Raw genomic sequence first — 23,665 nt, 5'->3', positions numbered from 1 at the left:
TTCCTTTTTTTAAAGTATTATTCCTACAATCCCCAGAGCTAGTCCTTCAATGTTCCCTATTCCATCATTTTTTCTCACCTTATTGGCAATGTCAACGAAAGGCTATGTAGGGCAATAGAAACACCACAGGGCTTGGAGCCTAATCCAAGTTCCAGTACTGCCCTTGATGCCAACACTAATGAAGAGGGCTAAATTATCCTGAAATGGAAGTTGCCAAGTATATCTCTAATGGCAGGGGAACATCAACAAGGGGTCTAGGTTGTCTCATTACTTTGATCTTGCCTGCAAACAGTCCATTTTGGCACAATTACCACAGTGACCCAGTTAATGACTAGAGGATGTATTGATAATTTTGCTCCTCTCCTGATAATATAATGCCTTCCCACCTCACTGTGAATAAAAACCAAAGTTCTTATCACAGCCTGCAAGGCTGTATATAATCTGACTCTCTCACTTCAATTCTTTGCCATCATCTCCCAACACAGGAACTACCTCACTCTCATTACAGGCAAACTAGTCTTCTTGCTGTTCTTCAAACATATCTCAGGGACTTATACTTCTTATTCCTCCTACCTGAATATTTTCCGCCAGATAATCACATGGCATGTTCCCTACATTAAGTCCTTTCTCAAATGTCACTTCCTCAAGGAGGCCGCTCTTTATGGCCCTATAAAAGATAAATGTCCATACTATATATACTGCAACATATTATATATTCCTATTAAGGTTTTTAGCGTTTATGTCCATTTCAATGCAAGATCCATGTGGGCAGAAGATTTTGCCTATTGTTGTTTACTGTTGTACTCTAGTACCTGGAACAGTATCTGGCACATAGCAATCATTCAGCTGAAATATTTTCAGTGAATAAATGGAATGGAAGATTAGCATTACGTTATCTCTTTCCAAAATATCCAAGCTTATCGTTAAATTCATTAGGAGTTACCTGTGTTGCTTGGAACAAGGGCAAGAGCCCTGTGTTCCCTGGGTCTCAGTTCCCAGCTCTGAGAAAGAAGGGGCTGAACGCCACTACACCTATGCTACCTCTCTCATCCAAAGTCTGACAGGGGTGGGTATGGCATGGGGGCGAGAAGGGAAGTGTGTCCCCCAAAGGACTGGAGGCCCACTGGGATCATTGTTTTTCATGGGCACAGGCCCCACCCCCCAGGGCCAGTGGCAAAGAGAGACCATATGGACAGAGTCTGTGGGTGGGGGCCCCAGGGACCAGAGGGCCCTTCACTTTCTGTTCCAAGGACACATACAGCTTCTCAATGCGTCAGTACTTATGAAACAGCCTGGAAACCAGAAGTCTCAGAAGCCAAACAACAGGAGTGACCAGGCGGGTAAAATAAGGCATTTCCTTATTTTTTCCCTGAAAGTTTCACTTAAACATCCCTGTGTGTCACTGAGCTCAGTAAGTAAAGGATCCACAGGACATTGTCCCATGCTTTTCCCCCCTTCTTTCCTGTGTCACTCCTCCACCCCCACCCCCACATACATAGGAGAAGAGTAGCAGGGATGGAGAAAAGGGGCAGCCTTGCTCCCTGCCCTTTATGTTAATTGTCAAGGTCAATGGAAGCTAAATCACAAACACAGGTTTGAAGAAGGCAATATCTTGGCCCTCTGCATGAGTGGGGGAAAAAGAAAACGGTTTCTCAGAACAATTGAACTGTTGCCATTTTTGGAGGCCTTGCAACCCACACTTTGCATCACAAGAGCCAGCAAGAGAAAGGGCACCCAGTTCATATTCAACTTCTGCTCAGAACAGCCACTGAAGACTCAACAGTGAGCTTTGGGGTCCCTAACCACTACTTTGAGAACCCCTGGTGTGATGAAGGGGAGCCTCACCTCTTCTCCAAGCCCCAGAAGTTGCCCAGTTATCAGTGACGTGACAAAAAGTTCCGGAGGGTAATCCGCACCCTTGACCACGTCTGCCTGGCCTGAAGAGGGGAGACCGATGGCTCCCCAAGGATACCTTCCCAACCAGCTAGAACCGACTCCTCCAGAAATGGGCACGGACAGCCAGGAAAGTGCCTGCAGCACAGGATGGTTCCTGAGCCCCTGAGACGGGCTCCGCTGGGTTCCCACAGCCCCTGGCTTCCTTTAGCCTGGGGGTAGCTCCCTGGGTTGGACTCACCTCTGGAGCGCTTGCCTGCCTAGCTAGGCTGCAAGCTCTGAGAGGGCAGGGACCACGTCCCACTTGTTCACTGTTCGGTTCCCAGTCACTCGGTCACTAGTTGTTGAATAAAAGAAGTAGCTAGGATACTCAGTGGCTCGTGGTGGGTGGTCAAGTTAAGCGTCCCAGCTCAGGCACTTGGTAGTCAGACATGCTTGTGACCTTTCTCCCTGTGGCGTGCATGCATGTGTGCCTGTGTGCCTGTGTGTGTGTGCATGTGTGTGCGTGTGTCCTGTATTTGCCCAGGAGAACCCAGGAGCTCCCTGAGGGTGGGTTTCATAAACTGGTTTTAGTTCATGCCACAACTCTGCTCCTTAGGGGACTGGCTCTCCACTTCACCATCACCCGCCCTGCCCAGGCAAGATCCCTCCTGAGGAGGTCTCCAGCTCTTTCCTACCCCAAGCTCCTCCCTGTCCCAGCTCTGTGTAACCTTGGACAAGTCCCTGTTTCCTTGTCTGGAAAGTGAGGATGTTGGGCTACATGGAGGGCAAGGAGCCAATCGGTGCCACAGTTGCTCATCTGCATGATGTCTCAACACTGCTGCCTCCTGAACGCCTCGGGGATTGGGAGCAGGGACTTGAGGGCTCTAGAGCCCACTCTGCCACCATTGTGACTTGAGTTGTGGTGATGAAAATGGCTGTCACCCACCCAGGCACTTCTGGGTCAGCCAAGAAGCTTAGACAGACCCAGGCCTCGGCCAGAGGAAATGAGGCTCAGAGACAGTGGGACACAGGCAGGAAGACCCTCCTGACTGTAAAGGTAAATAAAACCAGCAATCATTTACCAAGGAATGTTGTGGGTCTCCCTTTCCTGGAGATCACAGAAACGTGGAAGCTAACGGGCCCCTGGAGATCGACTGGTGCAGCCCCCTCATTGTATAGATGAGGAAACCGAGACCCACAGGGAGGAAGTAGCCCACCCAGGGTCACAGAGCAGCGTAATGAAAGAGCAGAGACCCAGACCTGCCACCAGGGCTCTCGGGCCAGAGCTGATTCCATTACTCCAAGCTGAGAGGCCTCCTTCAACCACAGGGCAGCCCAGGCGATCCTCTGGAGTGTCTTCGCTGCACGGATGAAGACTCCCTGAGGCTCTCAGAGGGTAAATGACCTATGGGAGGGAGGGCTGAGGCCAGAGGCCAGAGGCCCCTGTCCTCAGGATGCCCAAGCCCAGGCTGCTCCCTGGGCAATCCCTTGCCTTCTCTGGGGGCAAGAGAGACCCCTATCACTCTGGAGTGTCTGATGGCTGTTCCTGCCTGGGGTCCGGGATCTCTCCTCAAAGCCTTGCCCGTACATTGAGCCCACTCACCCTCCAGAAGGCCCCTCACTCGGGCAGTCAGTCAGTTAGTCAGCTGCCCTTTGGGGAGTACCTTCCAAGTGACTCTGGGTGAGGCTCAGCTGGGGCAGGTCACAGATATCCAGAAATAAGTTCCCCGCACTTGGGGTGCTTCTGGGTGAGGGAGAGACTGAGGTACATGCACCCAAGGGCAGACACTTGGGAATAGAGAGAAATGGGCCAGGGTGGTCAGAGGAGGTGGGAACGCGTGGGTCTTTGACAAGATGCTAGGCAGGACCTGGACTAGGAGGTGGGGACAGAGTGGAGGCCTTCCCTGCCTCCTTCCTAAAGCCTTCCCCCGCCTTTCTGGAGGCAGGACAGGTGGAGGTGGCAGAGTGTGCTTATTAGGAGTTTAGGCTCCTGACATGAGTTCCCGGCCTGCCCCCCCCCGCCCCGTGCCTCAGTAGCTGGGTGACCTTGAGCTCTTCATTTCATTGCTCTGAATCTCAGTCTCCTCATCCCAAGAGTTGGGAATTAATAATGCCTCACATAACTCAAGGCAGGGCTCACAGGAGGCCTCAGGAAGAGCCCGGGGGTTAGTGGTTTGCAGGGTAATTTCGGTTTCTTGGGATTTCAGTATATTGTAGGGACATACTCGGGACCCAGAGTTGGTATAAAGATTGTTTTAGCTGAAGACATTTGAGCTTTGATAGACAACAGGGAAAAAAAGCCTTTTCTGTAGCTTCCCTTATCTGACTAAAAACAGCAACTTCTAGGAAATGAGGCTGCCAAAAATTCCTTCTCAGGGCGGATCTACTCCCGGAAGGTAGACTGTGAATAAAAAGTCTACGCCAAATCTTTTCCCCAAGTGAGTTTTGTGGCCCTGAAAAGATAGAAAGGCCACTCACACCTGTATAGACAAACATGACAGCCTCTCTTATCAAGTGTTGGTTCTCCTGAAAATCCGTGTATCTTTCCAAAAAGTCATTTATACTCCTGGCAAGTGCCTTTCTCCCCCACTTCATCTATTAAGATGGTATGTAAGACCCAAATTCCAACCACTCCTTTGAGTTATCATCACTGAGTTCTTCTGTGTATATGGAAGTTGCACATGTAAATACACTCTGTTTCTTTCTCCTGTTAGTCTGTCTTTTATCAGTTTCATTCGCAGGCCCTAGGTACTGAACCTAAGAGAGTAGGAGAAAAGTTTTTTCTCCCCCAAAGTGTTCAGAAAGGGGAACCTCTAGATTACCGTGTGGCCTTTATTTAGACCTTGACTCAAATAAACTGTGAAATCAGAACAAAAAATGAAAAACAATCAGTACTTCATGATATTGATGAGGCATTTGAAGTTTGAACACTGCCTGGATATTTGATGAGATTATGGAATTATTGATAATTACTTTAGGTGCTCTAATGACACTGTAGTTCTGTTAGAAAGAGAGTTCTCATGTTTCAAAGCTAGATACTGAAATGCAGTTACAATGATGTGATATCTGGCCAGGGGTTGATAATTGTTGATGCTGGGTGATGTCCACGGAGCCTCATTATGCTATTCTCCTTGTATATAGGCTTGAAATTTTCCACAACAAAAAGTTTTTAATATGAAATAGAAAAGGGTGGATCAAGGAGATGTTTACCCAAATGTGGCTTAGCTGTCTGCCTTTGGAAGACTTTTCATTATAGAGAACAACAATCGCAAATTTAAGAAAAGCCTGGTATCTGTTTTGTGAGCAACAGCGACATATGACTAGAGACAGTGATTTCGCCCCCTCATTTCAGCCCCCTCATTAGGCAGCATCTGTGCTGCTCCTCTCAGCCTGTGGCAGCCCAGTTTGGTTGCCAGGCAATGGAAGCCAGAAGCCAGAAGCCCTTTACTTGGGAGGGAGAAAGGGGGAAAGGGAGGGAGAAAAGCAAGGAGTGGGGAAGGCAGAAAGAAGCTGCCCAGAGGAAGGCTTGTCCCTGCCTAGCGGCCTGGCCCAGGGGGGATAGATGGGGTGGTGGGGTCCCTTGTTGGACTCTGGTTTCCTACAGCCCCCACTTTCCATGGTCTATTCCTGGGGGCAGCCTCACTGTCAGAGCTTGAGGCCCCACAGAAGGAGTGGGGTGGGGGTACACACATGTACACCTCCTGCGAAGACCAGTGAGGTCTGCGGTTAAGTAAGATACCAACTAGCACCCACTCAGAGTCAGAATTTCGGACAGGCCTCCCCTGGGGGATGCTCCTGAGCTCTTATTGAGTTAAAAACAATTCTGGGAAAGCAGCTCGTCAAATGGAAATTCTCCACTGGTGATCACCCTTTGCTGGGGCCATTCCAGAAGGCAGGAGGGCAGGAGGCTTCCCCCTCGGGGTGGAGAATTCTGTCCTCGCTGTCTTTTGGGGAGGGAAGGCAGAAGCCTCTGGTGCTGTGCAGTGGCCTGGCAGTCTCATGGACGCTGACTGTGTTGGGGAGCCCTGTGTTCTGGCATTGGTTCAGACCCAGCTCTAACTGTGTGGGCCTGAGCCCATGTCTGACTCTCAATTTCCTGATCTCTAGAAGCCCAGGGAGTATGGTACCTTGCCTCCCTTCAGTCTCAGATGGGCTGGGGTTACAGTGCACACCCCACCCCACCCCCGACCCTGGGCAGGAATTGCTCTCATCCAGGGTAAAAGGAGCCTGGCCCACGCTGAGGCAGGAGGTAGATGGGCCCCAGGCTGAGCAGCTGGAGTTGGTCCCCTGTGGACAGATACTCCAAGATGAAGAGGAGGAGGAGCTGAGCCCTGCCCAGGTAAGAGACAGAGACCACATACTTCTCATTCTCGAGGTCAAGGAGACCTTCCCAACTATACATGTGCAGAAAGGCTCCTTGGAGGTCAAAAAGGGATTGATGTCAACCTACCCATAGGCCTCTTCACTAGAATCCATCTTGGCTAAGAGATGCGTGTGCACACATGGGAGGACCCAGAGATAAACCAAATACGGACTCAGAACCAGGCAAAGCAAGATGATTGGCCAAATTAAACCCGGAAGAAATGCCCCATATAAGTGATTCAAACTACCACAAGGGCGTGACTCTCTCTGAGCCCACCCGTGTGTGTGTGTGTGTGTGTGTGTGTGTGTGTGTGTGTGTGTGTGCCTATTCACACATACTCTTTTTCCTCCTAATAGACACTTGTTTCACTACTTTCTGACTCTCTGTGGAAATTCATTTCTACACAGCTGATGGGCCAGGGCCTTGTTACTGGCCACTGGTCCCTGGTGGTCTAGTGGCAAGGATTCAGCGCTCTCACTGCTGCGGCCTGACTTCAGTCTCTGGCTGGGAACCGAAACCCTGCTTCAAGCCTCTGCAGGCCGAGGCCACCCGAGATCAACTCTACTTCCACCCACCAGGCCAGGCTGGAAGAACCAACACAGTCAGCGACCTCTGAGAGACAGAGTGAGGGCCCTTCCTAGAGCCACCCTGCTATGATCATGAACTACCTCCTGCTGTCCTGGGAGGTGGGATTCAAAGAAGCTCTAGGCAGGCAGGATAGGGGGTGAGGTCAGGCAACTGCCCCAGAGATCAGCCTTTCAAGACCCAGCATCTGAGAGAGGAAGGCTGGCTGTACTCAGTGAGAAAAAAACATCAGGGAGGCAGTAGTCAGGAGCTGAGCAGGAGCAGGGCCCAGACAGCCCCCTTTCTCTGCAGCATCTTTGTGGCTCCTGGTTGTTAGGAGCAGGCTCTTCCGTTGCTAAGCAACTGGAGCCTGGTGGATTAAAACCAATTTCCTGAGCTCACTGAAAGGGGGAGGGAGAGGAGGTACAATGCAGATGCCCTGGGGAAGCTCATCCCTGCCTCCAACCTTTGTCGGTGCACGCGGGTGGAGGTGAAGGGAAGGTGAGGTGCAGCTGGGAGCTGATCTCTAGGGAGAAGGTTGGGGGTGGGGTGGCTGGGGGAGGGCTATGCACCAGATATCCATTATAAAGACCAAAAGACCAGAGCGAAACTGGCAATTAAGATGCCAATTAGAGAATCTAATGAATGCTAATGCTGCTCCTTTTTGAAACCCCAGAAAAGGCCTGCAGTCCCTGGGGTGTTTCTGAGCCACCTGACCAGGCCAGAAAGGATTGGGCAAGGTTTGTCCTCCAAAGATGGGAGGATCAGAGCATTTTAGGGTCCACGGGCCCCCAACAGTCCTGGGGTCCTACCTCTTGTTGAATGACAGAGGCCCCTCGACACGCTGCCCTCCGCCTAGATAATAACCTCCAGATGACAGGGAGCTCACTTCCTCCTGCAACAGCCCTTTCTGTATCTTTCCCATAGAGAGTGCTTTGCCCCACATGGCCCAAGTCTGTCTTCCTGTGGCTCTTTCCCGCAGGAGCCAAGGGAGTCATCCCAATCTGCCCTGCTGTAGGGACATGTAGCCTCTTTCTTCTGTGAGGCCCACCTCCTACCTCTTGCCACTACTCAAGGGACAGAATGGGTGGGGCCTCACCATCACTTGGTGCCCTCTGATCCCCCACCCCCAGCCTGGTCTTTAGCCTCCTTAAGGAAGAAGCCACTAGGATGGACAAATTTACAAAGAGGTCCTGGATCCAATTCCTGCCCCAGAGTCCAGGCTTCTCCCACTACTCTGCTCAGGCAGAGACCTCCTGTCCCAGGACTTCATCAGTCAGTGCTCAGGTTTTTCTCTCTCTGCTAGGGTTTCTGTTTTAGGAATAACTGGCTCTGGTCAGAGGAGGAGAGCAGTGTGTCTTCTCCCTGCTTGGTTATCTGTGCCCTGATCCTGAATATCTTTAGGCCTCAGCTGCTGCTTCCTAAGCAGGGCTGCTTCCTGGCCTTGGGCCTGCCTGGGCTGTGTTATTTCAATCTGACTGGCAGACCACCTCCCCATGCCGGTGTCCCCTCAGCAATCAAGGGCACATTCAGTTGGTGCTCAACAAACATTTTCTTTATAACACTTTCCATCATATAACATATGTTACTTATTATTTTGTTTTTCTGTTTCTCCCCATTTTGATATAAGTTCCATGAGGGTTGAGATTCTGTGTTTTATTTTCCATATCTCAGTGTGTAGAATAGGCCTGACACCTTGTAGGTCCTCAACAAATATATGCTAAATAATCAATATATGCTTACACATATAGATAAGCTCTTTATGTATTCATATGGCATGATATCCAAGCTAAATTGCTGACTAAAAGAAGCAAGGAGGGGACTTCCCTGGTGGTCCAGTGGTTAAGACTCCATGCTTCCACTCCAGGGGGCATGGGTTCAATCCCTGGTCAGGGAATTAAGATCCCGCATGCCGTGCTGTGCAGGCAAAAAATTAAAACAAAATTTTAAAAAAACAAAGCAAGGTACAGAACAGTATGTATCATATGGTACCCTTTGTGTGGAAGAGCAAAAGTGTATAAAAAAGAATTTTATTTTGTAAATTCTCAGGTTGTCATTGAGAAGATAAACAAGAGATTTGGTAACCATGGGCAGGAGAGTTGGGTCACTGAAAGAACAGGCATAGGATACATATTTCTCATGATGTACCCTTTTGTGCCTTTTGAATTTTGTACCATTAACATGTATTACTTAAATGTTTTTATTAAAAATTTAAAGCTTAAAGACATTTTTTTTTTTTTTTGCGGTACACGGGCCTCTCACTGTTGTGGCCTCTCCCGTTGCGGAGCACAGGCTCCAGACGCGCAGGCTCAGTGGCCATGGCTCACGGGCCCAGCGGCTCCGCGGCATGTGGGATCTTCCCGGACCGGGGCACGAACCCGTGTCCCCTGCATCGGCAGGCGGACTCTCAACCACTGCACCACCAGGGAAGCCCTAAAGACAATTTTTAAACTTCAAAAATAAAAGCCAACTTACTGAACCATCTCCAACAACCTCAGGTACTACTGTTTGTCAACTTGACCCTAGTTATATAGGCCTATGCCATGTGATCTCCTAACTGCCATTCTTTTAGGCAGTCTATATTTAATTATCACAGATAACATAACTTGCCCATGTCAAGTTATGTTGAAACAGACAAGTCCATACTATATGCCAAACATTTTCATCTGCCTTAGTCGCAATCAGCAAGATCTCATTCTTTCATTCTCTCCTATCAAGATTACCAGTCTTTTCATTTCTGCAACATGAGGCTATGTATATCTTTGACAAGATAAGTTCTCTCTCATTCACTGCCCATGGGAGCATAAATTATTATGGTTTTTCCCAAAAGTGGTGTATCAATATGTACTAAAGCTTAAAAGTATTCATCCTCATGAGCATCCACTTCTGGATAGCATAAAGAAAATATTAGAAATATGCATCATGTTTTATGCATAAGGATCTTTGTCATGACATTGTTTATAATGGGAAAGTATTTGAAATCATATGAATTTCCAACAAGAGGAAAATGGTATTAAAATAAATTATGGCATGGCCATGTGATAGAATATCATGCAACCATTAAAAAAATCATGCTTTTTGGGAAACTGAATTTAACTTTATGGAAGAATGTTGAAGGATGCGATGAATTATACATACAAGATATACTGTCAGGGGCAACCATGGGAATTATGGAAAACAAAATGGCAGAATAAACCTGATAAACAATTATGAGAGAGCAGAATGCCAGACTAAGCCTGAAGAAGAATTATGAAATATAGGACTTCCAAATAAGTTCAGTGTAGCAACTGATATAAAGTGAATATGGGCTGACTGTTTACCAAAAGTACTGAGCAAAATAGGTAATACAGGTTCTAAGAATCCATTTGGTTCACCATTAGCTTCAATGGTAGAAAAATATGGGAAGCCCAGAATGTTGCTCGTAGGTCTCTCTCTTAAAAGACTGATTTCACTCTATCATGTTTGTGATGGGGATACTTATTAAAACCCTATACAGTAAGTCCCCTACATACGAATGAGTTCATAAGTCCAATTTGTTCATAAATCCAACAAGGTTAGCCTAGGTATGCAGCTAACACAGTCAGCTATATAGTACTGTACTGTAATAGGTTTATAATACTTTTCACACAAATAATACATAAAAAACAAACACAAAAATAAACATTTTTAATCTCACAGTACAGTACCTTGAAAAATACAGTAGTCCAGTACAACAGCTGGCATACAAGGGCTGGCATTGAGTGAACAGGCAAGAAGAGTTACTGACTGGAGGAGGGAGAGGAGGTGGGAGATGGTAGAGCTGAAGGATCATCAGCAATAGGAGATAGAGGGCAAGCTGCAATTTCACTCATGCCTGACATTGATGGCACAGGTTCTGGTTCCTTGCTGGATTCAATTCTATCTACCCTCTTGAAAAAACGATCCAGTGATGTCTGGGTAGTAGCTCTTTTTTTCTCATCATAGATGACACGGTAGCACTGGATTGCATTGTGAACGGCTGCTGCAACCTTCGTGTACCATTCTATGTTAGAGTCCTGTGCCTCAAAAGCTAACAGTGCCTCCTCAAATAAAGAAAATCCCCTTGCCATTTCCTGCATCGTGAATCTCTTTGGTTCTTCAGTTACTTCTTCTTTCCCTGGTCTCTCTTCGTTCTTTCTCTGGGCCTCCAATTCCTGGCGCTTCTTAGCAGTACCAGCTACATCACCGCTGCTTTTACACTTGCTTCCGGACATCCTGGGCTTGAAATAAAGATACTGTACTACTGTACTCTATACAGTACTGTACAGTAAAGTACACAAAAGCTCAGCCATTTGTAGAGGATGCATGCATGTGACAATGGAAGCCAGACACGTGAACTAACTTACTTGGTTGGACATGCAAACGCACGTTCGCATCTTTGAAAGTTCGCAACTTGAATGTTCGTATGTAGAGGACTTACTGTATTTCAATGGCCAGAGGAAGGCTTTTCTGGGGTAGACAAATTGGTCTACTTACAGGAATCTTTAGAAAAACCCAACCCAACCAATGGATTATTGAAAAATCTCTGAGATGAATATTTCTCAGGAAGTAAATGCAAGAATGAATTGGGTAGCCATAAACAATTAATTAATATATTGGAGGAAGATATTAAGAAACGGAAAACTCCTTCTCTTTCTCCAAGTTCACAATTCTTCCCTACTTTTGCCCCTTCTGCTCCTTCTGTTTCCTTTCACCATTCCTTGTTTCAATCTTGGACCTGGGAGAAGGTGGGTAATGACCTCTTGGATGGATGGTGCCTAGTGGGTCTGAGACCCAGAGATGACTTCCTTTTAGAAGAGGGAGAATTGCCAGCCTTACTCAAATGTCCTGATATGGGTTGCCCAAGTCTCAATTTCACCTCTGAGATTCTCAAAAAACCAAACATGCAAAACATAGGGAAGCAAAAATGATTAAAGGAAAGAGCAAGGAGTCATTTAGAATTTGAATAAGAGACTGTGCCTTAGAATAAAGGCATTGGATTGGTAACTGTAAGGCCAGCAGGTCCGGGGAAGGGCCCAGGGAGTCAGACGGAACCCCCGCCAGGGTGGTTGATGCAGCCGGACCCACGAGTGGCATCAGCCCGGGACTTTCCACCTGCTCAGGAAACAGACCCAGGACTTTCCACTCGGCCCCGGTCTTCCCGCTCCCCGAGGGGCGGAACCAACGGCTCTGAGGCTGATGCAACCGACACCTGACATTGCCACAACACCCGAAAGATTACCAAAAAAGGGGGCTGCTTCACACAGCAAGCGCCTCCCCTGTGTCCACCCCTATAAATTTTGTTCACACCCGCAGCCGGGCGCGACTTCTCTGGCCCCTTTCTCTCGGACCAGTGAACCTCGCCCGGGAGCGTTCCCAAATAAAGCTTGTTTAAGCTCTCCTCCGTTTTTGGTGCCGTTCCTTACAGTATCTGGTTGCCCTGGTAACTTGCAAGAAAAATAATTTTAAAAAGCAGTATAAATGGCAAAATGAGAATGGAAACTAGAATGGCTTTGAAACCTCCCTATTTTTTAATCTCTGCATGAAGAAAATCTATCCTACCCTTCTGGAGCTCCAAAGCTCAAATGCTTCTTTAGAGGTTATCCAGGACTCCTGGGAACACCAGAAATGGTAAGAGTCCATATACCCTTTTGCCAGCTATTACTATTTTAAGAGCTCTTTTCCAGTGCTCCAGGAAGATCTGTAACTTTTTTCTGAGGTGCTCCATGGAGTGTTTTCAACCTGCAGCCCTATGCATGGGATGTATACTGGCTGCATGAACTATTGCTATTGGCTGTCTTGCTCGACTAAAGGAACAAGCGTGATGAGGCTCTATTAGGTTCCTAGGGATGCTATAACAAAGTGCCACAAACTGGGTGACTTAAAACAACAGAAATTTATTCTTTCACAGTTCTGGAGGCTAGAAGTCTGAAATAAAGGTGTTGGCAGGGTCATCTCTCTGAGACTGAATAGAATCCTTCTTTGCCTCTTCCTAGCTTCTGCTGGTGACTGCCAATCCTTGGTACTCTTGGCTTGCAGCTGCATCATTTTAATTTCTGCCTCTGTCCTCACATGGCATTCTCCCTGTGTGTCTCTGTCATCGCACAGTGTTTTCATCTTCTTAAAAGGACACCAGTTACATTGTATAAGAGCCCGCCCGTTGCTTGTTGACATTTGCAAAGACCCTAATTCCTAATAAGGTCGCATTTACAGGTTACTTGGTGTTAGGACTTCAACATATCTTTTTGGAGGATACAATATAACTCATAACAGAGACCAAATAATAACTCCTATTATCAGGGAATACCATGCCTCAGGAAGTCTACAGTTTGCCCCCTCCAACAACTCAGGTTGCTTTTCATACCTTGGAAACTCAGCACAAGGGATTGATGTTGGCAATCCTCGAAGTCTTTCTGCAGAAGGTGAGCTGGAAGAAACTACAATGCTGCACTCAAGAAGCTGGATAAATCCTCTCTGATTTTCACCAATAGTTTACTGGGCATTATCTAAATTTACAAGGATGGATCCAGGGGCAGATTAGTAAAAGCCCTTTGTCGTCTCTACTTTTGTGGCAGCCTTTTTGCCTAGAAATCAAGCACAAGTAAGAGAAAAAGTAGGTGGATGGCAAGGACAGTTTCTCAGATATTGGCAGTAACAGCAACTCAGTTTTGGGAAAATATGGAGAAAGATAAAGAAGGCAAAAAGAAATTTAAGACCTCAGTGTTAGCTTTTCAGTTAAAATTATTCACAAAGGAAAGAGACCCTTATCTGAAGTCATCAACTCATAAGAGGGAGTCCCCTAATGTAAAGTCAATATGTCACTATTATAAGAAGATGGGGCCCTAGAGAAATGGATGCCAGAAGAGATTGAAGAATATGCAAGGGATGGAAACCAACTCTGAAGCTTTACAACTGCATCAAAGAGACTACCCCCCAGGAAATCACACAGGAAATAACTGGCAAGTGGTGCAAACTAATGAGCAAAATTGGCATAATGGGGGAAACTTGGAGCTGAGAATGGGAAATACTTATATGTCTGTTTCTTTTCCCTGCCTTAATCTTTCCCTGGCTGTTCTTATGGATACTGGAGGCACATGTTCTGTATTTTCTAATGATCTTTCTCATTTTTCCTTTACCTATAAAAATATTCAAGTTGTGGGTACCTCTGCACTACATTTTACCTGTTCTTCTCCTCTAAGTTTCCTGTGCAAATAAGTCATCTGTTAGAGGAACATGCTTTTCTTTTGTCTCTTGTTGTGCCTCTTAATCTGATGGGACGGGACCTGATCTGTAAACTAAGGGCTATCATATTCTATACTCTAGATGGAGATTTTGGTAAATATGTGCTTCTGAAACAAAAGAAGGACAGGATAGAGTGACAGTCTCACCTAAAAAAGTGCTGGAAAAGCACTCTGAATTATAGGAAATAGATTCATCTTTAGGAATTAGGATTTAGGTCCTATGAACAAATGACACCTTTAATAAAAAGGATTAATACTAATGTTATAGCTTACAACAAATGAAAACCATGGCCATGGTCACAATATCCTCTCTCTTTAGCTCCAATACAAGAACTAGAACCTGCAATTACATAACTAGAAAGATGGGACATAATAAAAAAGGGGGGGGCATTTGCCATGTACCTATAAAGAGGAAGGAAAATTTGACATGAAATTTCAACTTATAAATTTGTACAAGAAGTTAGTCATTTCTCTGACATCTTTTTTCCGGTTGTGGAGCACAGTCTCCGGACACGCAGGCTCAGCGGCCATGGCTCATGGGCCTAGCCGCTCCGCGGCATGTGGGACCTTCCCAGACCAGGGCACGAACCCGTGTCCCCTGCATCAGCAGGCAGACTCTCAACCACTGCGCCACCAGGGGAGCCCTCTCTGACATCTTTTATATCCATCCCTGCTATCTTTTTTTAAAAATAAATTTATTTATTTATTTATTTGGTTGCGTTGGGTCTTTGTTGTGTGCACAGGCGGTGCACAGGCTTCTCATTGGGGTGGCTTCTGTTGTTGCAGAGCACGGGCTCTAGGCGCGTGGGCTTCAGTAGTGTGGCACGCAGGCTCAGTAGTTGTGGCTCATGGGCTTAGTTGCTCCGTGGCATGTGGGATCTTCCCAGACCAGGGTTTGAACCTGTGTCCCCTGCATTGGCAAGCAGATTCTTAACCACTGAGCCACCAGGGAAGTCCCCCTGCTACTATCTTAACCTCTATACCTGCATCTCCTAAATATTTTTCTGTAGGGGACTTATTTTTAGCTTTCTTTTCTCATCTTTAGCTGAGGAATCACGGTTCTTCTTTGTGTTTACCTATGGAGGCTTTCAATATTTGTGGCAATGAATCTCTCAGAGATTTGCCTATTATATATTCTCTAGATATTTATAAAAGAACTTGAAGAAGTTCCTTCGTGGCCCATGCTAGTTCAATACGTGAATGATTTATTGATAATTGTTAAGACTTTAAATGCCTATAAAGAAAATGCTTTGGCTTTCATAATATTTTTAGCTGCTGAAGAACATAAAACCTTCCTAGATAAATTTTAGTATCGTTAAATTGAAGTCAAATATTTGGGACATTTCATATTAGTCAATAGACAAAAGGTAGTTCCATTACAAAGTCAGCCTATTTATAAATGAAGTAAACTACTATGAAAAAAAAAACACTCCACCAATTTGGGGGGTTGGTTGGGTATTGCACGCAATGTATCTCTGCATTTTCTGAAAATACTAACCATCTCTTTGAGATGTCACATCATGCATCACCAGAACCTTTACAGTAGTCCAAAGAAGCTAGAGAAGCCTTTTAAACACTTAGCCCAAAGGTATTAGGAGTTCCTAACTTTGACAAAATATTCCACCTTTTTTGTAATGATAATAAGGGAGCACTTAAGAAAGTGGTGTACTTTCTTAAAAGTTAGGCTCTGATTATAGGCTTATTGCTTACTTTTATGTGTTGTTGGATTCTTTTGTTCTAGAGATGCCAGGATGTTTATAAGCCTTAGCAGCAGTTGGTATTCTAGTTGAAAAGTCTCAGGCTTTGACTCTGGAACATTTAACTTACTTATATGCACCTCATGCTGTTACTGCTATTTTATAAATTCATAAGATACAACATTGTCACTGTGCCACTGGACTAGGTATGAACAAGTCTTATTGTCTAATCCTAATGTTATTCTAAGAAGGTGTAACCTTTTGAACCCAGCTACTCTGTTGCCAAATCCTGACCAAATAGCAGACAATGATTCCCTCACAGTTATAGCAGAAGATATTCAAAGTTTGCCTGACTTATCTGATATTCCTATTCCTAATCTTGATTTAATATTGTTCACGGATAGAATTTGAGTGAGAGACACACAGGGAAATAGAAAAGCATCATATACAGTAGTCAGTCCTCATGAGGTTTTAGAGGCTTATCCTCTCCCAAATATAAAGTCAGCCCAGGAAGTAGAATTCCTAGCTCTCTCTCTCTTTCTTTCTTTTTTTTTTTTTTAACCAGAACATCAGGTAAGTTTATTTCAGATGTAATAGCAATGTTAAAATCAACAAGTTTAAATCTTAACTGCACCAAGTAAACTCAGCTATTTAAGTATTTTTAAAGTTATTCCCTCCAAAAAACTGAGGGAGTTTTTCTTTTCCACCCCATATACCATGGTTTCCCAATAGTTCTATTTTTGGAGGACTTTCAGTTGATGAGTAAACTGCTTTGGGGATATTTCTGAACTTCTTTCTCCAAATAAAAACTAATCTGGACCAATTATATATTGCATAGATTTCTCTGCAGATTCTTTTCTTTAGAACCTAATGCCATTACCATACAATATAATTTTTACCTATTTGCCCCACAGAAAATCTATCTGCCGTGAAAAATATAATGGATATATCCTGTGATCTTCCAGTTAATAGAATTGTTTTACCTCAATGATAATTTTTATCAAAATAACCAACTGAACATGGGACATTATTTCAGTCTTTACCGACTCATAGGCACACGAACTAGTGCCCAGCTTCTACCTCTTCTACATCCTCCTCTTCCATAAGTGGATGGAATTATTTCATGTAAGTTTGATGTAGGACAATTCACCCTTTACAAACACAATTTAGGTTAAAGCCAGTGACTAGTGTGGAAAAAGAAACACTAAAATGATAGGGAGCCTACACAGTTCAAAATTTAATATTTTTTCCTCCATAAATAATATGTACTTAATTGTCATGAGGCAGCTATTTGGTTTTCATTAAATACATTTAGGGATACATTCATAGGACTGATTAGATAGTCTAGGTGAAATGGTTATAGAAATAGAGGCAGTGTCATTTCACAAAACTCATTTATATATCAAAATCTATTTTGATATCTGAAGTTTACAAAAAGGCTGAATTTTCAAACTAATTATACCTTCTGTAACTCAGGCACTCTTCTCTTAGCAAGAGCAAGCTGAAGTTTATCCGTGAAGGTAAAGGTGCTTAATGCTAAACTTTTCTTCTAAGCTTAGATTTGGACTGCTTAAGAAACTGATACCCAAGAAACCAGCATGGTCTTTCTACATTTTTACTATCTTGAGATTATAACCCTATAAACTCATTTATCAACTATCTTCCTTTTCTATATTATTCTTCACACTCAGCTAAGACTGTTGAAGTCTACTGTACCTTGTGTTTTTTTTTTTTAAAAGGGCTTCAAATGCTTGGCTTTTTATTTATTTATTTATTTATTTTTGGCTGTGTTGGGTCTTCATTTCTGTGCGAGGGCTTTCTCTAGTTGTGGCAAGCAGGGGCCACTCTTCATTGCGGTGCACGGGCCTCCCACTATTGCGGCCTCTCTTGTCGTGGAGCACAGGCTCCAGATGCGCAGGCTCAGTAGTTGTGGCTCACGGGCCTAGTTGCTCCGTGGCATGCGGGATCCCCCGAGACCAGGGCTCGAACCCGTGTCCCCTGCATTAGCAGGCAGATTCTCAACCGCTGCACCACCAGGGAAGCCCTGTACCTTGTATTTTTACATTCTCAAATAAGAACTTAAGATTATAAAATGTGCATGAACATTGTGTAAAATAATTTTGTCATTCAACAACATATATGAAGAGATGAAACTTTTATGCCAGAATTTACATAAGAGGATAAATATTATGAATCAACATTCCTTTTAAAGTCAAATGACAGAAAATGCAAGCCCTGTGCATTGTTTTAAAGTCTAATGAAAACACTTCTTGGGCCACCAGTATTGGCAATGTAGAAAATTTTAAATATTGGAGATGGGATTATGGAGGAAAACATGAAAATTTCAGATGTCTTCTATCTTACAAGAAGTTATCGACCCATCAAAGCCACTCATTATGTGCCAGAAAACGATCTGGCATAAACCAGTCTTGTCAGTAGAGGAGGTCACAGTGACATTTACGTTATTAATGCTTCTAGACTTCTACTTTTTTCCAAGAATAGAAGCAATATGTTTAACAATTCCCCCACCCCCAAATTCTTAAACTCAATATCACAGGCACAGAATGTAAGCAAATCTGGGATGTTCTCCAACAGATAAGCAATAGCACAGCTATGTTATTCTCAAAAATACTGTCTAGATATTCTTTCCTCTAAAATCAAATGCTCAGTGGCCACACTTCTAACAGTCTGCATTAGCTGATATTAAATTCATTTGTTGTGCCATAAGTCCATCTAAGCTTCCTTTTAGGTATTTTTTAGTATGTCCAAGAGACAATGCCTGCTTCGGGTTTATTTAGGGGTACTCACCTATGAGGACATCAACTCCATTTTTAAGGTCTGACTACCTATTGTGGGTTTACTGAAGAAAGAGGACAGGAGAAAAAAAAGCAAATCACAACAAACCTCTTTAGGTCAGTTAAAGGCCATATCTCTAGCTGGGATATTAAAAATTAATCTCACCAGCCCACACTCTAAAAGTTAATGCCACTTCTAACAATCAACAGCAAGAAAAATAAACCTGATAACAACCAGCCCACTCATTAGCAAAAATCAGTTTAACTCAAATGCTGAGACAAAAGTATAATACTACCTACTCAAACTGTCCCACCTACCCTCAGCCGCCAGCGAGGAAGGAAGAAATAACTGCTTAACAGAACAAAATAAGCTTAGTATTTCTTACAAGGATAACAATGGTCCAACTTCTGAGATAATACTCAGAAGGACAAAAGGTGGAGTGAAGGCAATGTATAGGGATTGGTATCCCACAAAATCTTGAAAAATCCAAAGTACCACAAACACACTAAACTTGTCTATGAGTTAGAGAACAAGATATTGCTGCTGCTGCTTTTTGTCCTTTGAATTATACAGTATTTTGTAGACTCTGCCCTTCAATGTGAAAGCAGGACATTAAAAGAAATGAAATTGACACAAGTTTTTGGGACCATATATCTTATCTGTGAAACTAGACAGATCTATTTATACCTTCTCCTTCCTACAGTCAAACCACCTCACAAAAATAAGAAAACTAAAACAATCCAAACATGATTAATAAGTCCTTAAAAGTTTAAAACCTTTAGAGGAAAGGGAAGGAGTTTTGAAAGGAGGAAAAACAAGAACAAGGAAGGGGGAAAGCTTTAAAAGAAAGAGGGGGGTGGGGAATCAATGGGCATCTCTTTTATTTGGCGACAAGCAAGTGCAAGAAAGTTCATCTGTAATTTGTTCAGTTGTCTGTCTTTTGCACATGTGCGTTCTGGCCAGAAGGGACTTTGAGGTTTTCCTGCATCTGCGGGCTCTATCCACTTATAGTAATTCTTCTTTGTCTCAATAATCTCAAAGCCAAACTTTCTGTAGAGGTCAATTGCAGACTCATTGCTGATCTGGACATGCAGATAGATGTTGTCAAAAGTGCCAACTTTTTCACAGATGTTTAAGACATGATTTAACATTTTAGTTCCTATTCCTAGCCTTCGGTATGGTACCAGACACCCTAGTGTCATGACGTAGAGTCTCTTCTGATTCTGTGAATGATTCACCCTACAACATACTGTGCCTGCAGCAATATCATTGAAATAGGCAAATTTTGCTAGCTCGCCAACCTCCAGCACATCCTTATAGAACTTGTCATTGTAGCTGACTGAAAAGATGACCTGGTTTAATCTCTACAACTGTTTAATATTGTGTGGTGTCACATCTCCCAGCTCGATCCGCCCTTCCATCTTCCCGGCTTGCTGAGGCCGTTGTTACCACCAATATCAACACCGTTGTTGTCGCCGCCCTGAGCTCTCCGCACCCTCAGCTCGGGCCACTCAACCCCCCACAAGCCGCCCTCCTCGCCTAGGGCAGGGAGCTGAGTTGGTGACGGAGGCCTCGAGAGTCGAGCGCGCCTCTATCTCCACAAGCGCACACGGGGCACTCGCCTCCCGCCCGCCGCCGCCGCCAGCCAGACCCGCCGCTGCGCTGTGAACTTTCACCGGAACTACTAGCTCTTATACAAACTTTTAAATTAGCCACCAATCTTAAGGTGAATATCTATACTGATAGTAAATATGCATTTGGTATCTGTCATGCTATGGAACAAATGTGGAGGAATAGAGGGAACTTTCTCATAGCAGTAGTAACTGAAATATCACACTAGAAACGTAATTGCTGATTTATTAGTCACCCCCGCTTCTCCAACAGATTTCTGAAATTCATTGTAGAACTCATAACAGACAACAACATGACATATCTAAAGGAAATTAATTTGCACATCAAGCCACAGAAAGGGCTACTTAGGTCTTGACTGGGGAAATTGAAGCCCCATTACTTCTATCCAAGAACTCTTATTTACAATTTCAGAAATACACAACTCCACAAGATTTAGAAAATTGGAAACCAAGGAGAGCTATGAAGAATATCATAGGAATATGGGAATTACACTCTAGGAGTATTTTTGTATCTCACTTATTATATGCTTGGATGGCTTTTACATGACACCAGCAACCTTATTCAAACAAAAGGAGTATACTGAAAACCTTGGAATTGTACCACATTTGGAATAAGGGTCAAATAATTCAAGAAATAATACAAAGGTGTGCTGCTTGTCAGAAAAATTATTTACAGGAAACACTTAAGGTAAGGCAAATAAGTCTACTGAGGACATTGTTACCTGGGATCTGGTGGCAAATAGACTTTATAGAGTGTCCTAATCCATTTGGGCTGCTATAAGAGAATACTGCACAGACTGGGTGGCTTATAAACAACATAAACTTATTTCTCATGGGTCTGGAGTCTGGGAAGTCCAAGATTAAGGTGCTGGCAGATTCAATGTCAGGTGATGGTCCACTTCTTTTTTCATAAACGGCTTTCTTCTTGCTGTGTCCTCACGTGGCATAAGGGGCGAGAGAGCTCTATGGGGTTTCTTTTATAAGGACACTAATTTCATTCATGATGTCTCCACCCTCATGCCCTAATTATCTCCCAAAGACCCTCTTCCAAATACCATCACATTGGTGATTAGGTTTCAACATAAGAATTTGGGGAGAACACATTCTGTTGATAGCATAGAGCTTTCACCTTCAGAAGGCAGAAGAGATTGATCAGTAATGTTGTATATGATGTCTGGATTGCCAGAAGTGTTCCTAGCAGCTAAAGCAGATGCTCAGTGTTTCAAGGACTTACTGAATTATAACATCCCAACCTTTGGAATTTCTGAATATCTGGAGTCTGATAGGGAAAGTCATTTCATTTCTATGGTTATGTAGGAGCTCTGTAAACACTAAACCAATAATTTCCTATACTCTTTATCATACTCAGTCTTTTGGACAAGAAGAACAAATGAACTATAAAGAATTCTTTGACTAAATAATATCAAGCCATCAGCTTACAATGGCCCAGAGCTTCACCTTTGGTTTTATTAAAAATAAGGTCAACTTCCTCTGGCAGGCATGATATTTCTCCCTTTGAGTTATTGTTTGGAAGATTTATGAACTTAGAGTTTAAGTATAATCCCTTATCTGATATAATGGAAAAAACTCATGATCAAATATAAAACTTAGAGGGTTTGCTGTTTTTCTGGCCACATTACACTAGTGTGTGTGGCCAGATGCTGGAAAAATTCCCCTGAAGAGGTGTGCCATTGATATCGACCAGGAAATAAAGTCTATATCAGAAAAAGGATTGTCACAACTGTTATGTAAATAAGCTAAAGATGGCCCCTATATTTACTTATTCACAACAGGCTTGGACCATAAGCTCAAAAGCCTAACAGTACCAAACTCAAATTTTACACATCCAAGTTTTATTTCATTTTATTCAGAGTGTTGGGACTTTTTTAATTTAATTTTTATTTTATGCTGGAATATAGTTGTTTTATAAGGTTGTGTTATGTTCAGGTGTACAGCAAATTAGTTCAGTTATATGTATACATATATCCATTCTTTATCAAATTCCTTTCCCATATAGGTTATTACGGAATTTTGAGTAAAGTTCCCTGTGCTATGCAGTAGATTCTTGTTGGTTATCTATTTTATATATAGTAGTGTGTCTATGTTAATCCCAAACTCCTAATTTATTCTTCCCACTCACCTTTTCCCTTTGGTAACCATAAGTTTATTTTCTAAGTCTGTGAGTCTGTTTCTGTTTTGTAAATAAGTTCATTTGTATCATTTTGAAGATTCCACATATGAGTGATATCATATGATATCTATCTCTGTCTGATGTACTTCTTTCTAGGTCCATCCATGTTACTGCAAATGGCATTATTTCATTCTTTTTAATGGCTGAGTAACCTTCCATTTTATATGTGTCCCCTATGGTTTTTTTTAAAGATATATTTTTTAATCTTTATTGGAGTATAATTGCTTTATAATGTTGTGTTAGTTTCTGCTGTACAACAAAGTGAATCAGCTATATGTATACATATATCCCCATATACCCTCCCTCTTGAGCCTCCCTCCCACCCTCCCTATCCCACCCCTCTAGGTCGTCATAAAGCATCGAGCTGCCCAATTTTATTTTATTTTTTTGGCCACAACTTGTGGCATGAGGGGATCTTAGTTCCCTGACCAGTAATGGAACCTGTGCCCCCTGCATGGGAAACGTGGAGTCTTAACCACTGGACCACCAGGGAAGTCCCTATACCATATCTTCTTTATCCATTCTTCTGTAGATGGACATTTAGGTTGCTTCCAATGTCTTGGCTATTGTAAATAGTGCTGCAGTGAACATTGGGGTGCATGTATCTTTTTGAAGTATGGTTTTCTCCAGATATATGCCCAGGAATGAGATTGCTGGATCATATGGTAGCTCTATTTTTAGTTTTTTAAGGAACCTCCATACTGTTTTCCATAGTGGCTGCACCAATTTACATTCCTGCCAACAGTGTAGGAGGGTTCCCTTTTCTCCACACCCTCTCCAGCATTTATTGTTTCTAGACTTTTTGATGATGGCCATTCTGACTGGTGTGAGGTGATAACCTCATTGTAGTTTTGATTTGCATTTCTCTAATAATTAGCGAACTTGAGCATCTATTCATGTGACTTTTGGCCATCTGTATGCCTTTAAAAACTTTTTCTTTGAGATATCTCATCCATTTTATTTGAATAAATATAAAATCTGATGTTACACTGTATTGCTAAGAATGTTAAACAATGACTCTAAAATTAATTTAAAAAAAATTTATACAATGTTTAAAGGTTGCACTCCATTTAGTTATTATAATATATTGGCTATATTCCCTGTATTGTACAATACATCCTTGTAGCCTATCTTACACCCAGTAGTTTGTACCTCCCACTCCCCCACCCCTATATTGTGTATGTCTTCTTTGGAGAAATGTCTGTTTAGGTCTTCTGCCCATTTTTTGATTGGGTTGTTTGTTTTTCATACTGAGCCACATGAGCTGTTTGTATATATTGGAGATCAATCCCTTGTCTGTTGCTTCACTT

General features: G+C 43.4%; 1 pseudogene; it reads right to left on the bottom strand.

The window, feature by feature from the left end:
- Nucleotides 1-19,458: 19,458 nt before the first annotated feature.
- LOC132513838 (N-alpha-acetyltransferase 50-like) lies at nt 19,459-19,954 on the bottom strand (annotated as a pseudogene).
- Nucleotides 19,955-23,665: the final 3,711 nt, after the last annotated feature.

This window comes from Lagenorhynchus albirostris, chromosome X (genome assembly GCF_949774975.1).
Source record: "Lagenorhynchus albirostris chromosome X, mLagAlb1.1, whole genome shotgun sequence".
Lineage (NCBI taxonomy): Eukaryota > Metazoa > Chordata > Mammalia > Artiodactyla > Delphinidae > Lagenorhynchus > Lagenorhynchus albirostris.
Note: the sequence above shows the minus strand (reverse complement) of the source record. Positions and strands in the feature narration are given on the sequence as shown.